The sequence below is a fragment of the Lissotriton helveticus genome, chromosome 10 (assembly GCF_964261635.1).
Source record: "Lissotriton helveticus chromosome 10, aLisHel1.1, whole genome shotgun sequence".
NCBI classification, from domain to species: Eukaryota; Metazoa; Chordata; class Amphibia; order Caudata; family Salamandridae; genus Lissotriton; species Lissotriton helveticus.
The window spans coordinates 1158928408-1158941131 of record NC_136071.1 but is presented as its reverse complement, the minus strand read 5'-3'; the positions used below and the strand labels follow the sequence as shown (position 1 = coordinate 1158941131).

The 12724-nt window shown below is 44.1% G+C and overlaps 1 protein-coding gene across 1 annotated transcript in view; it reads left to right on the top strand.

Annotated features, from left to right (window-relative positions):
- LOC144784891 (ubiquitin-conjugating enzyme E2 E2) overlaps window positions 1-12724 on the top strand; it is a 738431-nt gene that overhangs the window by 334752 nt on the left and 390955 nt on the right. The gene's annotated exons all lie outside the window — the stretch shown is intronic.

Genomic DNA, 12724 nt, shown 5'->3' with positions numbered 1-12724 from the left:
CAAGAGCAGGATCAGGCGGAAGTGACAGTACACGATAGAAGGATCTGGCGTAAGTGACAATACATGATAGAAGGATCAGGCGGAAGTGACACTACATGATAGAAGGATCAGGCGGAAGTGTCAGTACATGATAGAAAGATCAGGCAGAAGTGACAATACATGATAGAAGGATCAGGCGTAAGTGACAATACATGATAGAAGGATCAGGCGGAAGTGACACTACATGATAGAAGGATCAGGCGGAAGTGACACTACATGATAGAAGGATCAGGCGGAAGTGTCAGTACATGATAGAAAGATCAGGCAGAAGTGACAGTACATTATAGAAGGATCTGGCGTAAGTGACAATACATGATAGAAGGATCAGGCGGAAGTGACAGTACATGATAGAAGGATCAGGCGGAAGTGACAATACATGATAGAAGGATAAGGTGGAAGGGACAGTACATGATAGAAGGATCAGGCGGAAGTGACAGTACATGATAGAAGGATCAGGTGGAAGTGACAATACATGATAGAAGGATAAGGTGGAAGGGACAGTACATGTTAGAAGGATCAGGCGGAAGTGACAGTACATGATAGAAGGATCAGGTGGAAGGGACAGTACATGATAGAAGGATCAGGTGGAAGTGACAGTAGATGATAGAAGGATCAGACGGAAGTGACAGTACATGATAGAAGGATCAGGCGGAAGTGACAATACATGATAGAAGGATCAGGCGGAAGTGACAGTACATGATAGAAGGATCAAGCGGAAGTGACAATACATGATAGAAGGATAAGGTGGAAGGGACAGTACATGATAGAAGGATCAGGCGGAAGTGACAGTACATGATAGAAGGATCTGGTGGAAGTGACAGTACATGATAGAAGGATCAGGTGGAAGTGACAGTACATGATAGAAGGATCAGGTGGAAGGGACAGTACATGATAGAAGGATCAGGTGGAAGTGACAGTAGATGATAGAAGGATCAGACGGAAGTGACAGTACATGATAGAAGGATCAGGTGGAAGTGACAGTACATGATAGAAGGATCTGGTGGAAGTGACAGTACATGATAGAAGGATCAGGTGGAAGGGACAGTACATGATAGAAGGATCAGGTGGAAGTGACAGTACATGATAGAAGGATCAGGTGGAAGTGACAGTACATAATAGAAGGATCTGGTGGAAGTGACAATACATGATAGAAGGATCAGGTGGAAGGGACAGTACATGATAGAAGGATTGGAAGGATCAGGCGGAAGTGACAGTACATGATAGAAGGATCAGGCGGAAGTGACAGCAGATGATAGAAGGATCTGGTGGAAGTGACAGTACAAGAGAGCAGGATCAGGCGGAAGTGAAAATAGATGAGAGCAGGGACAGGCGGAAGTGAAAATAGATGAGAGCAGGGACAGGCGGAAGTGAAAATAGATGAGAGCAGGGACAGGCGGAACGGAGATTACATTAGAGCAGATTCAGGTCAGCATTGCCCCATATATAAATGACCTTGTATAAGAGCAGGAGAAGGAAGAGCTGGCATCGTATGAGAACAGTCAGGCGGAAGTGACATCACTAGCGAGCATGATCACGTGGACATCACTCAAAATGAAAGTGAAAATACCTTGGTATGATGTAAAAGGGTCACATGGGAGCAGGGTCAAGTGGGCGTGACCCCCTGTCAGAGGTGGATCAGATTGCTGTAATATCTCATGGGCATGAAGGCATTCAGATACTAGGCCTTGCCTCCACTTGAGGGTGACCCACGAAACTGCTGAGTAAAAGTCAATCTCAAACAAAAAGACACTAATACCAACAAATTAAGCACAACTTTAAAATGGACTAGGTCAGAAAGAAATTAGAAAAGTTTTTTGTAAGTGTTTCAAACCGCAGAGCGTTTCTGTTGTATTCAAAGTGCACATTGCATCTTTGTAGGTCCTGCAACTGAGGTGAGTGGAGATTTATTTTATTTTATTTAATGCGCTTTTATATAGCGCGAACATTATCCAAAGGTGTCCGAGCGTTTTACAAAAGAACCAGTTGCGATACATTAGGACTTAGGATTACATGAGTTACATAAAAGATATAAACGGGGAAAAAAATGCAAATGTACAAGTTGTAAAGTCACACAGGGAAGAGATATAAATAGAAAAAATTGCAAATGAACAAGTTGTAAAGTCACTCAAGGAAGAGATACAAATGGATAAACTCTAAGAATAACATAGGAATGGTCGTGAGTACAAAGGTATACTACATATACTAGTGGTTAGAGTTATCTCTATATACATATATATACAAATAGTAGATTTTCTCAGGATTCCATTTTACCAGCGATTCGGCTTGGACAAGTATATATCACATATTTACAGAGTGAAAAGAGAAATAAATAAATAAATAATAATAATAATAAAAAGGAGTAGATAGCGGTATGTGGGGGAGAAGAGTTGGAGGCTGAGATTGGTGAGAGGAGAGAGAGGGACCTGATGGGGAGAAATAGATAAGGCAGTCCAGCGTAAGAGAAATGTCAGAAGGTCAGCAGGATGGAATCCAAGGGACCAAAGGAAAGGACAAGAATCAACAAAATGGCGGACCCGGGTCGTGGGCATCGATGGAAACCATCTCAACATGGCAAGATGCAACCAGGGCAAGAGCGACAACAGGAGAGGGTCCCAAAATGGCGGGTCGCACACGAGTTCCAGTCCAAAAGTTATGAGGCCAAGTCCAAAGAAAACCAGGGAGCCGACCCAACGGAGGAAGAACAAGAGGGGAAAAGGAGCTAGACAGTCAAAAGGAGGAGCATCTTCAGTATTTCCACCTCCTTTCACCACTGCTGCATACACATTATCCTTGGTCTAAATGCTCCCACGCTCCTGAGTGAGCTCGTGAGTTTTCCAAGATCACACATGGGAAGAATACGACCAGAGTCTCCTGGTTCGGTTCCACAAACAGACTGTTAGCCCCACCCCTTCCCTGTGGTGCGCCGCCTACCTATGAATGCACCCCTGTAAATGCAATGTAGACTCTGCCTCCGGCCACCTCCGGGGTCCCCACGCGTGACATGCTGTCTGCTTTGATCAGGGCGCATTGAGGGAACTGACAGTCACGCCGCCTCGAGGGCACGGGGTGGGGGCACCGTAGCAACCAGAGCTGTCCTTGTGCAGTCGAGGTGGGGTGCGGGGGGTGCAGAGGAGGAATCTGCACACTTGGAAATGAGAACAGAAATAACAAAGCTGCATGTTTAGGTAAGGGATTTGTTAGAGGGAAGTGAGCTTCAGGGGAGATTGCAGCAGACAGCCTTCTTCCCTTTAATCTTACAACACCCCCTGCAGAAAGGATTCCAGAATTCCCTTCCATTTCAGCATGTCTGGTTCAATTTTGAACGCCAGAATGGCCCTATCTTTATTTGGTTGTGTTTTTTCACCCAGAGTGTCACCTTGTTTGGTTGGGTTTTTGAATTCCAGAATGCCCCTTCCTATATTTGGTTGGGGTCTGATTACAGTGTCCCCTGGTTTGGTGGGGTTTTTGAATTCCAGAATGCACCTTTTTATATTTCATTGTGCCCTCTTGTTTGGTTACTTTTTAGACTCCAGAATGGCCCTTTCTATATTCGGTGGGTTTTTTCCACCCAGTCCCCTTGTTTCGTTCGGTTTTTGAATTCCAGAATGCCCCTTCCTATATCTGGTTGGGGTCTGATTCCAGAGTGTCCCCTGGTTTGGTGGGGTTTTTGAATTCCAGAATGCCCCTTCCTATATTTGGCTGGGGTCTGATTCCAGAGTGCCCCCTGGTTTGGTGGGGTTTTTGAATTCCAGAATGCCCCTATATTTGGTTTTGCCCTCTTGTTTGTTTGTTTTTTGGACTTCAGGTTTACGGCTGGGTTTGGGTTCCAGGTTGCTGCTCTCTTGGTTGTCTGAATCGTTTTTTCATTTTAGAATAATACACTATGTATTTTAGTCTTGTTTATCTTGCAGACCACCTTGTGCCATACACCCACCTGGCTTTAATTCTCTCTATAAGACTAAACCGCTACATTCTATAAAGTTTTTGCCAGTGCAGAAAACTTCTGCTGACACGATCAAAAATCCCTAAAGGTTTTGAGTTTTTTGATAACACAGGAAAAAATATTCACAGGCCGCAGCCGGTGAGAGATCAGAAGAGAATTTAAGGCCCGGCTGCATTTGAAGTCTGGAATACTAAACAGATTAAAAGGCTCTTAGGCCGAGATCCTGTGTGCCTGCGGTATGCGCCTCTGTATCGATCCCAGACAGGAATAGCTCCTCCGCCCTCCCTAGGAGGTGTTTCAGGCCCTGAAAGCACTTGAAAAGGCGAGATTGGTTGAACCTGCTGTGCTGGCACTTTGCCTTTCATGTCTGCTTTGTCTGATTCCCATTGAATGTCACTGTTTTAAAAGCTTGGCCACCTGGGTTGGGGAGCATTACACAAATGGTGTGCTTAAAGGAAATTAGAAAAAGGTGAATGTTTTTTGGTTTGGGGGGCGTTTTTATTATGTGTATAAAGGGAGTAGTTTGGTTGTGCAGTAAAAAGCTGTGCTAGATAGTTGGACAATCTGGCTCAAACCAACAAAAATAGAAACTTAGTTTTAACATATTTCTAAGAAATGACTCAATTTTTGTTATGAACCTCTAATTTTTTGCATTTCTAGATTTGCTTGTTTTAGAAATCCAGGCACTTTACCACCTCTAATCAACGGGAAAGTGCCTGTGCTTCCCCCTATAAAAGGTGCTGGAAATTGGAACTCCTCATGTGGTCTAATTATCTTTCCTAACGGGCCTTTGCAATTGGTTTCTAAAGTGCACTTATGGAATGGAAAGTTAAATCTCATATGTGGACTGCAGTGTGTATTTTACCCGCTAAATATATCCCAAATATATATTTCTGCCCGGAGCACCACTGTTCTGGCTACGCTTCAGTTTAAACCAATCACAGATCTGTCCAGCAGGATTAATACAGCTGGCTCACTAAGAGCCCATTAGGATATATTTGGCAAAATTGAGCTCACCATATTCTAGGACCAAAACACAGAATCAGCCGTGCGGCAGTCATAAACACAACATATTTTTATTTTCATTTTATTTATTTTTTTGTATTTAAATTTTGAATCACTGTTATAATTTTTTTGCTTTAGAAAAATACAATTAAAAAGTAATATCTAATACACAATAGAATTTCATAAAATCTCTAAACTAGCCCCTGGTACCAAGCTCCTCAAACATTCAAAGTCGATCATTCAATCAACGAACACATACACTCAAATAACAAGCTAAACATTCATCCAACATCCTCTATGTAGTTCCAGAGTGACAAGTGGAACCGGTCCTGTAGGGTCTTCTCAGCACAACACTGGAGAACCCAGTTAGTAGAGGCAGGACAGGAGATAATAACGCCAACGCGCGTTTCGGTGCCCGGCCAGATCTACTGCGCACCTTCATCAGGGCATTCACACGAGGACAATGGGGAGGGGCAAAAGATAATACGCAACGGCCAATCTCATTCGAGAACACACAGCAGTGTGGCCTTCTCAATGATAGAGAGTTTCTTTAAAGCTTCCAAGATCGATCACCACATCACAAAAGGGGGAGGGGGGGGGGGGGTTTAAAACGTTGTTTCTTTAGCTTCTCTCAGTCCATAAAGGCAAGATGCTTAGATCCACAAGTCCGTATTTAGAGAGATGGACGACAGAGTCAGCTTTTACACGAAAGGAATTCGGGTGGAAGAGGGCCTCATATACGGCGGTCTCTCCAGTAATCAAAAAAATTAAATGTGCACGAAGTCCACCTTTTTGATGCTTAATTATGTCCTTCGATACGCCTTCATCATACGGTCGGGGGACTGGATTCAAAAGCCTGCAGATTCCACAATTCCCTCTGCGTAAAAAACGCTGATATCTACGGGTGCGGCTGGATGCAGGCTCACGTCTCGGCAAGTATTTCCAAAGCTTCAGTTTAAATAGACTTGAGTGATACACGGCAGAGAGAACAATGATTCTGCCTTGTAAGAAAAGGCTAATTTATATATTTGTAAGTATAGTGTGCCTGACATGCCCACAGTGCAGAGTGCTAATATATAAAACTAGGGCACACTACATAATCAATAGATTTTGTAGAGCGCTTCTTGTCACCCATGAGGGTATCCAGGCGCTTGCGGTTAGTGTACCCTCGCAGTGATATAAGAGACAAAAGCTGAGCTCTCTGTGTATGCTAGGCTATACATTTCCTTAACAGGCATGGGAGGGATTAAAATCTTAATTTTACACCCCTTTTATGAAAGGGCTAGATAAATGCTTCAAAGTTATTTCCTTCCTTAATGGTGCAATGAGATTTCTCATAACTTCAAAAAAGCAACTTTGTGAAAATTGTTATTTGGACTGTCTGGCCCAGAACTGGCTTAAAACTAATTCTGACAACAATCACACCTTCAGAGCTGGAATGCACAGCCTTGGCTGGGAGAGTTAATGAGACTGGCTAAGAGGACAATGGCCTGCCTTTGTTACCTGGGTGTGGCCAATGGGTGTTAACGGATGGCCACTTAGTTGGGGATAGCTGTCTGGGAGAGGACAAGAAGAAGGTCAGCTTTAGCAACACCTCTTTTGACTTGGTGATGCTAAGTAAGACTTCTCTTATTCTTCCCCAGGACCGTCCTAGACACTGAGGCTCCAGCCGCAGTTGGAGGGAAATCCAGCTTTGACACTGACGATAGGTGAGTGGACAAGAAGCTTGAGACAGGCCTGCCTGGTGGCATCTGGGACCTAATATCGATGGATTGCGATGCAGCCCTGAGTAATTACCAGTGGCTGAGATTAATTCAAGCATTCCATCCATCAAATTTTTTTATACTTTACTGTGTCGCCCGAAGTGGGACAGGTATGCCCAGACATGGGTCCCGTGCACACTGTTTCAGTGGAGCCAAGCTGTACCCGGCTGATGAGTCCATAACTAGGGCGAAACCGGTCCTGGGTTGCTTGTGTTCCAGTTCAGGGAGGACCTGGCTTGGGAGTTTGGGCTGGACTTTTCTGATTGGAGCAGGGTCAAGTCTGATTTGCAAACAGCTGGGTCCAAACTGAGGTGACATGGTTTGCAAAATAATGATGGCTTGGGATGCAGCCCGAGTAATTACCTTTAGTTGAAATTAATTCAAGCATTTCATCCATCACTTTTGTGTATACTTTAGTGTGTCGCCCTATTTGGGACAAGTATGCCCAGACGTGGGTCCTGTGCACCCTGTCACTGGAACCAAGTTGTACCCGTCATTAGGGATAAACTGGTCCTGGGTTGTTCGTGTTCAGGTTCAGGAAGAATCTGGCCTGAAAGTGCGGGCTGGATGGTTCCGATTGAAACAGGGTCAAGACTGATTTGCATATAGCTGGGTTCAAACTAAGGTGGCATATTGTGGATAACAATGGATCGGGATGCTGCCCAAGTAATTAATTACTAGTGGCTGAGATTAATTCAGGCATTCCACCCATCACAGTTTTGTATACGTTAGTGCATCTGGGTCCTGTCATCTTAAAATGGGGGATTCTGAGTAATTTTACATTAAGGCAACGAGGAGGAGCTGCAAATGGAGGTTGAGGACTGAGAGAAAATTGTTATGATTGGCAGTACAATATCTCCCATCACTGGCTAGTGCATAGGATACTTCTGGCAGCTCCACCAGCTCGTCCTCAGAACATTCCTGAACCTGGAAAAACTCATCTGAAGAAGGCCTTTCCTGAAGAAGAATCCTGACTCCCGCTGGAAGAAGAGGACTCGCACAAGAACTCCTGAATCCTACTGGCACCCAGGGACAGGAGCTGCTCTCCAAGGGTCAAGTGGTTGACCTCCTGTTTACCTACTTCAGGGACACAAAAAGCAGGTTACTCCTGACTCTAATAGGGTCCAGCTGACTGAAGAGGAGTAGACCCCGCAGGAGACCTGGCTAGAGCGAGACGTACAGCCGTCCCGATCCCTCCCCTGCGGAGCAAGGGGCTCTAGGACTCCAGTAGTTGGAAACTAAGGGGCCCATTAGGATGGTGGGCGGATTGCCACTGCCAGCCTGGCGGGGCAATCCGCCCGCCATCCGCACCTGAATTCCCCCCTCCCATATTAGGATGGCGGGAGGACCGCGGCGGACGGAAAGACAGGCCGCCGCTTTTCCACCCCGGTCGCCTTGCGACCGGGCGGAAAAGGTTTAATATGGTGGCGGTGTCTAATAGACACCGCCAGCCATATTATGGTGGGCTTGTGTAGATGCCTTTCCGCAGCGGCGATGCTGCCACGGAAAGGCATGCGGTCTTCACTCTGGGGGCCCGCTGCGGGCCCCCTGAGTGAAGGAGAGGTGGGGGGGTGCACACAGCATTTGCATAAACAAAGCGGCAGGCACCGCGCCGCCACAATGCTAAAAAGCACCGCCCGCCACAATGCTAAAAATGCAGGATGTGCCCGCCACTGTGGCGGGCACATCCTAATACCCCCCATGGGACCTCCGCCCTTATGGCGGGCGGTCCCAAACCCCCACCCGTAATCCTAATAGGCCCCTAAGTCTGAAGGTAAAACCTGTGACATGGACAACCCACTGCTGCAATGCAGTTAGCCTGAAATTGATCCTAGATCGAGGTGTCAGACAAACTGTTGCTTTTCCACACCGCTTGACTTCTTCTAGTCACTGTTTATCTTGAAAAAAAAAGAAGTCATATCTCCCATCCCTGTTGCCCTTGTTTGAAGATTTTGGTTTCTTTTTGCTCACTACATTTGCCTTTTTTCCAGAGTGGTTTGGGAATTGTATTATGTTTCATACTTTAAAATGATTGTTACTGCTTGAACTGAGCACACGCTTCTCTGGGGATATCCTGCTGCTTGTGCCAGCTTCCAGGGTTTGAGTAGAGGGTTTATGTCAAGCCACTAACTAACTAAGACCAACATTATAAATAACCTCTTCATTGCCCCTGCTCACTGCAGCACCTTTAATAAATTTAGAACACTTCCACATTCTACAATACAATTAAAAGCATCAACAAGCAGCCATCTTTCTTCTTGTTTTGCTGCTGCTCACTAACAGATAAGTGGTGTGGTTGAAGAGTGGCACTTTTTAGGCAATCCATGTGAACTTGAGGTTTATGGATGTGAATTTTAGAACATTGCGATTACATCTTGGTTTTTATCAAGGATCTTCTTAAGAGTGTCTTTGGAGGTTATTTGGTTAGGTTTGAAAGTTTATGTTTCTGTGTTAGAGTACTGTTAGGCCAGATTGAGGTTTTTTGTTTGCAGTGCCTGTGTTTAACCTTTGATATAGTTTTTATAGGTAAATTAAACTGGCTTACTAACTCTGGCTGCAAAGATTGACTGAGTTGGTGACGCGTGTTTCGATTGCTGTGCGCCACTTGGTTTGATGTTTAGCATTTGCCCAAATGCCTGCAACGCGCGCTTGCAATACTGAAGTAGTTTTCAGGGTGGCTGACATTTTGTCAGTTTGGGAAGTGTTGTTGGAGTGTCAAGTCGTGGAATGGTATGACACGTGCTGTAGAAGTATTTTAGGATTTCTGGAATCTCAGGCTTGCTGTTTGCACTACGTTATGACGCGCATACCATGGCTATTTTTAATGGCTGGGATGGTGTTCATTTTAAATTATTAGAGGCACGTGGTTGTGGCCAAGCGGTTGATGCCGTTTAATGGCCATGTCTGTCAGTCGCCTCAAACTTTTATTATTGTTTTGGGAAAAACTGGTTGCCTAGTGGAAGTTGATTTTTGGGAATATTTAATAGTGCCTTAAATGCAATCGTTTTAATGCCAATATTGTTTGGTAGATATGGTGAATTTGGCAGATAAGGGCATAGAAGAAAAGACTGAGGACAGCATAAACAAGGTGGAAGAGAAAATATCTGCATAGATTGGAAGAAGAATAGTAAAAAAAATTGGAGAAATCATATGTTGTCAACCTGTGGGTATTGGTTTGGAGGCGGACCATTTGTGGTCAACGGGTGAGGCTGATATGAGTTAGAAGATTGGTGTAGGTGAGGCCACACAGAAGCGAAAGCACATTCAGGATCATTATGATACGGGTGAGGGAAAGGAAAAGGTTAGTACCTTGATGAGATGATAATGGATTGTATTGCGGGTGCACAAAACAGGGCAGCGAAGAAGCTCAAATAAAGAGCGACTCAACAGTGAAAATGTAATAAGAAGCACATGCTGATGCTTTGCAGGAAGAGCCTCAAGACCTGGCTCTTTGGCTGATCCAGAGCTGCGCGCCATTCTTCCCCCATCCCTCGCCTTGAGACCCTCACGGGCGAGTAGCACGCTTCACAAATGCTTGATTGATTAATTAATTGATTGCAGTGATGCTTCAGAGATGGCTGAAGTTGTGTTGAGTAGTTTCTGATTTTGATTCAGACTTTCGGGAAGATGTGGATCAGAAAATAGAGAGGACACATTTATCTAATATTAAGAAAAGGAATAGTGATATTTTGGTTTGATTATGTTTACAACTTCATTGATTAAACATCCATTGTTACCTGAATAGTTTCCTATATAATCAGTGGTCTGCTCTGTGAAATTTTGTCTTCGTAGACGGACACCTAAAGAAGTCAGGATTCGCTGGAGATCAGAGTGTCCCGGACCCACACTCGCAAGCAAAGTAGCATGTACCCCTGAACTGGATGTCAAGATTGTGGCTTACAAAGCTAAAAGTTTTGGATATGGGTTTATGAACCTGTCAGGAAGGCTTCTAGATGTCATTGGTCCTTTAACTAAGATGTTTCATATGATAGATTAAGCATATATCAATGGTGGTGAAATCGATCTGGAAGAGATGATGCAATGAATTCAGCATACTGTTTTTCTGCAAGAAAGGCTAATGCAACATTGGCTGTGGAGAGAAGGGAGAAGATTTGTTTGGGAATCATTCCAGAGCTGATGGGTTTCACTTCCAGCGAGGTCCTTCTTCCCAAGGAATGCTGTTTGGTGATTTCTTTATTAAGGAGCTGTCCAAAAACGTAGGATATTTAGTTCAATGCAGAAGTCACAAAGAGAGATTAAAAAACGTTTTAACAAGTATGTTATTGAATGGGCTGGGAGAATGAAGGTGGGTGTCTGGGCTGAAGAACATTTTCCAGAGTGGAAATTAAGGAGAGGCTTCTTTCTGCAAAGTCACAGGGGTCTAGGAAGATGAATATGTGGGGTGCGACGTACAAGAGGTACAGCAGATCTAGGCCTTTCAGTTATCCAGTCTGGATTGGGCAGCAGATTTGGTCTCTTTATTATCAAAAGTGGTTACGAGTAAATCAGGATCCTTCGGTGCTGGAGACAGTTCAGGATACAGGATAGAGTTGTTGGCAGATCCGATGCAGGAGAGTGTTTGTTGTGAGTTGAATTTTTCTTTGTAAGAAAGAAAGCTAGTGAATCCGGAGATTCAGGATTTGATATTAACGGGGCCTTTGTGGAAGCTTGGTTAGCAAGCACAGAATTTGAAATCATTTTATTTCTCTAAAAGAAGGACAAGGGCATCCTGTAATTAATTTGAGTTTTGAACAATTGGTTGTTTTTCCACCATTTCAAAATGGATTGTATACCTCCCCATACAGATGCGCCAGTGCACAAATTTATTAACCTTCAGAAAAGTTCTGAAAACTGAATTGTTCTAATCCTCCTCGGTATGGCCACAAGCAGTCTCAGCGCATAGATACCCCTTACGGGGTGATTCAGGCGCTATATAAGTCACAAAATACATTTAAAATAAAAAAAGGTATTATCTGTAAAAGACAGGTTGTAAAAAAAATTACCTGGCTAAAGAGTCTGGATTTGAAGGACTATTATTAGTCATTTCTCATTTGGGAACGAAACCAAAAGTTCCTCCAGTTTCTGTGGGTTGTTGAGGATGATTCGAAGGGAAATTCTAAAGATTTTAAGTCCAGACCAAAGTTCTTTGAGAAGGTTGGCGAAGATTTTAGGTTTTCTGTCACCTGAAATTCCAGCTTTTTTTTCCTGGATCTTTACATTATCGGTCGTTGCAAAGTTTTAAGGCAAGTCATTCAAGAATGGGTATCAGGTATTCAGAAGCGATCTATCCCACAGCCGAAGGAGGAGTTACAGTGGTGCTAAGCAGAAAAGCTTCGGCTGATATTTCAGACAAAGGTTGAAAATCCCCAAAAATAAAAAGAAGCAAAAACAAAAGATAAAATAACGAGAGGCTGAAAAGTAGAAATTGTGTGCATGTTTGCTAAGTGGTCTAACTACCACCTTTTCACACCAGGTTTCTAAAAAAAGTGATCAATAGAAAGCAGGCCAAACCTTTATAAACCAGTCCGGCTTTTGAGTTTACTGGAGTAGTGAACAGCGTTGTTCGATGTTTGATGAACAAGGGGGGACTAGTATTTGAGGGCATTTCTGATGTTGCTCGACCTCTTACTCTTCTTTGATATTAACTTCCAAGTAGTTCATGAGCCCAGTTGTAGTGTGTCATCGGGGCTTTCTGGCCGTGCCTGGAATTGTTTGTTCTTTCTCTCTGCCAGAACCTCCCAGGTGGTAAAGGATGTTTAATCACATCCTATGGTGGCATCTACATGTGGACTTCATTGGGGTTCTCCACAATACCAATTTCCCTTTTATTCTTCCCATGAGCCCCTTTTACAACTGGTTGGAAGCCCAGGAGCTAAGGGTAAGGGTTTTACATCTGTGCCAGTGGCACACAGCAAGTGATCCCCCATGGGTTGAAAGAGATTTCCCAGCATTTATTCAGCTGGTAGAAGAGATC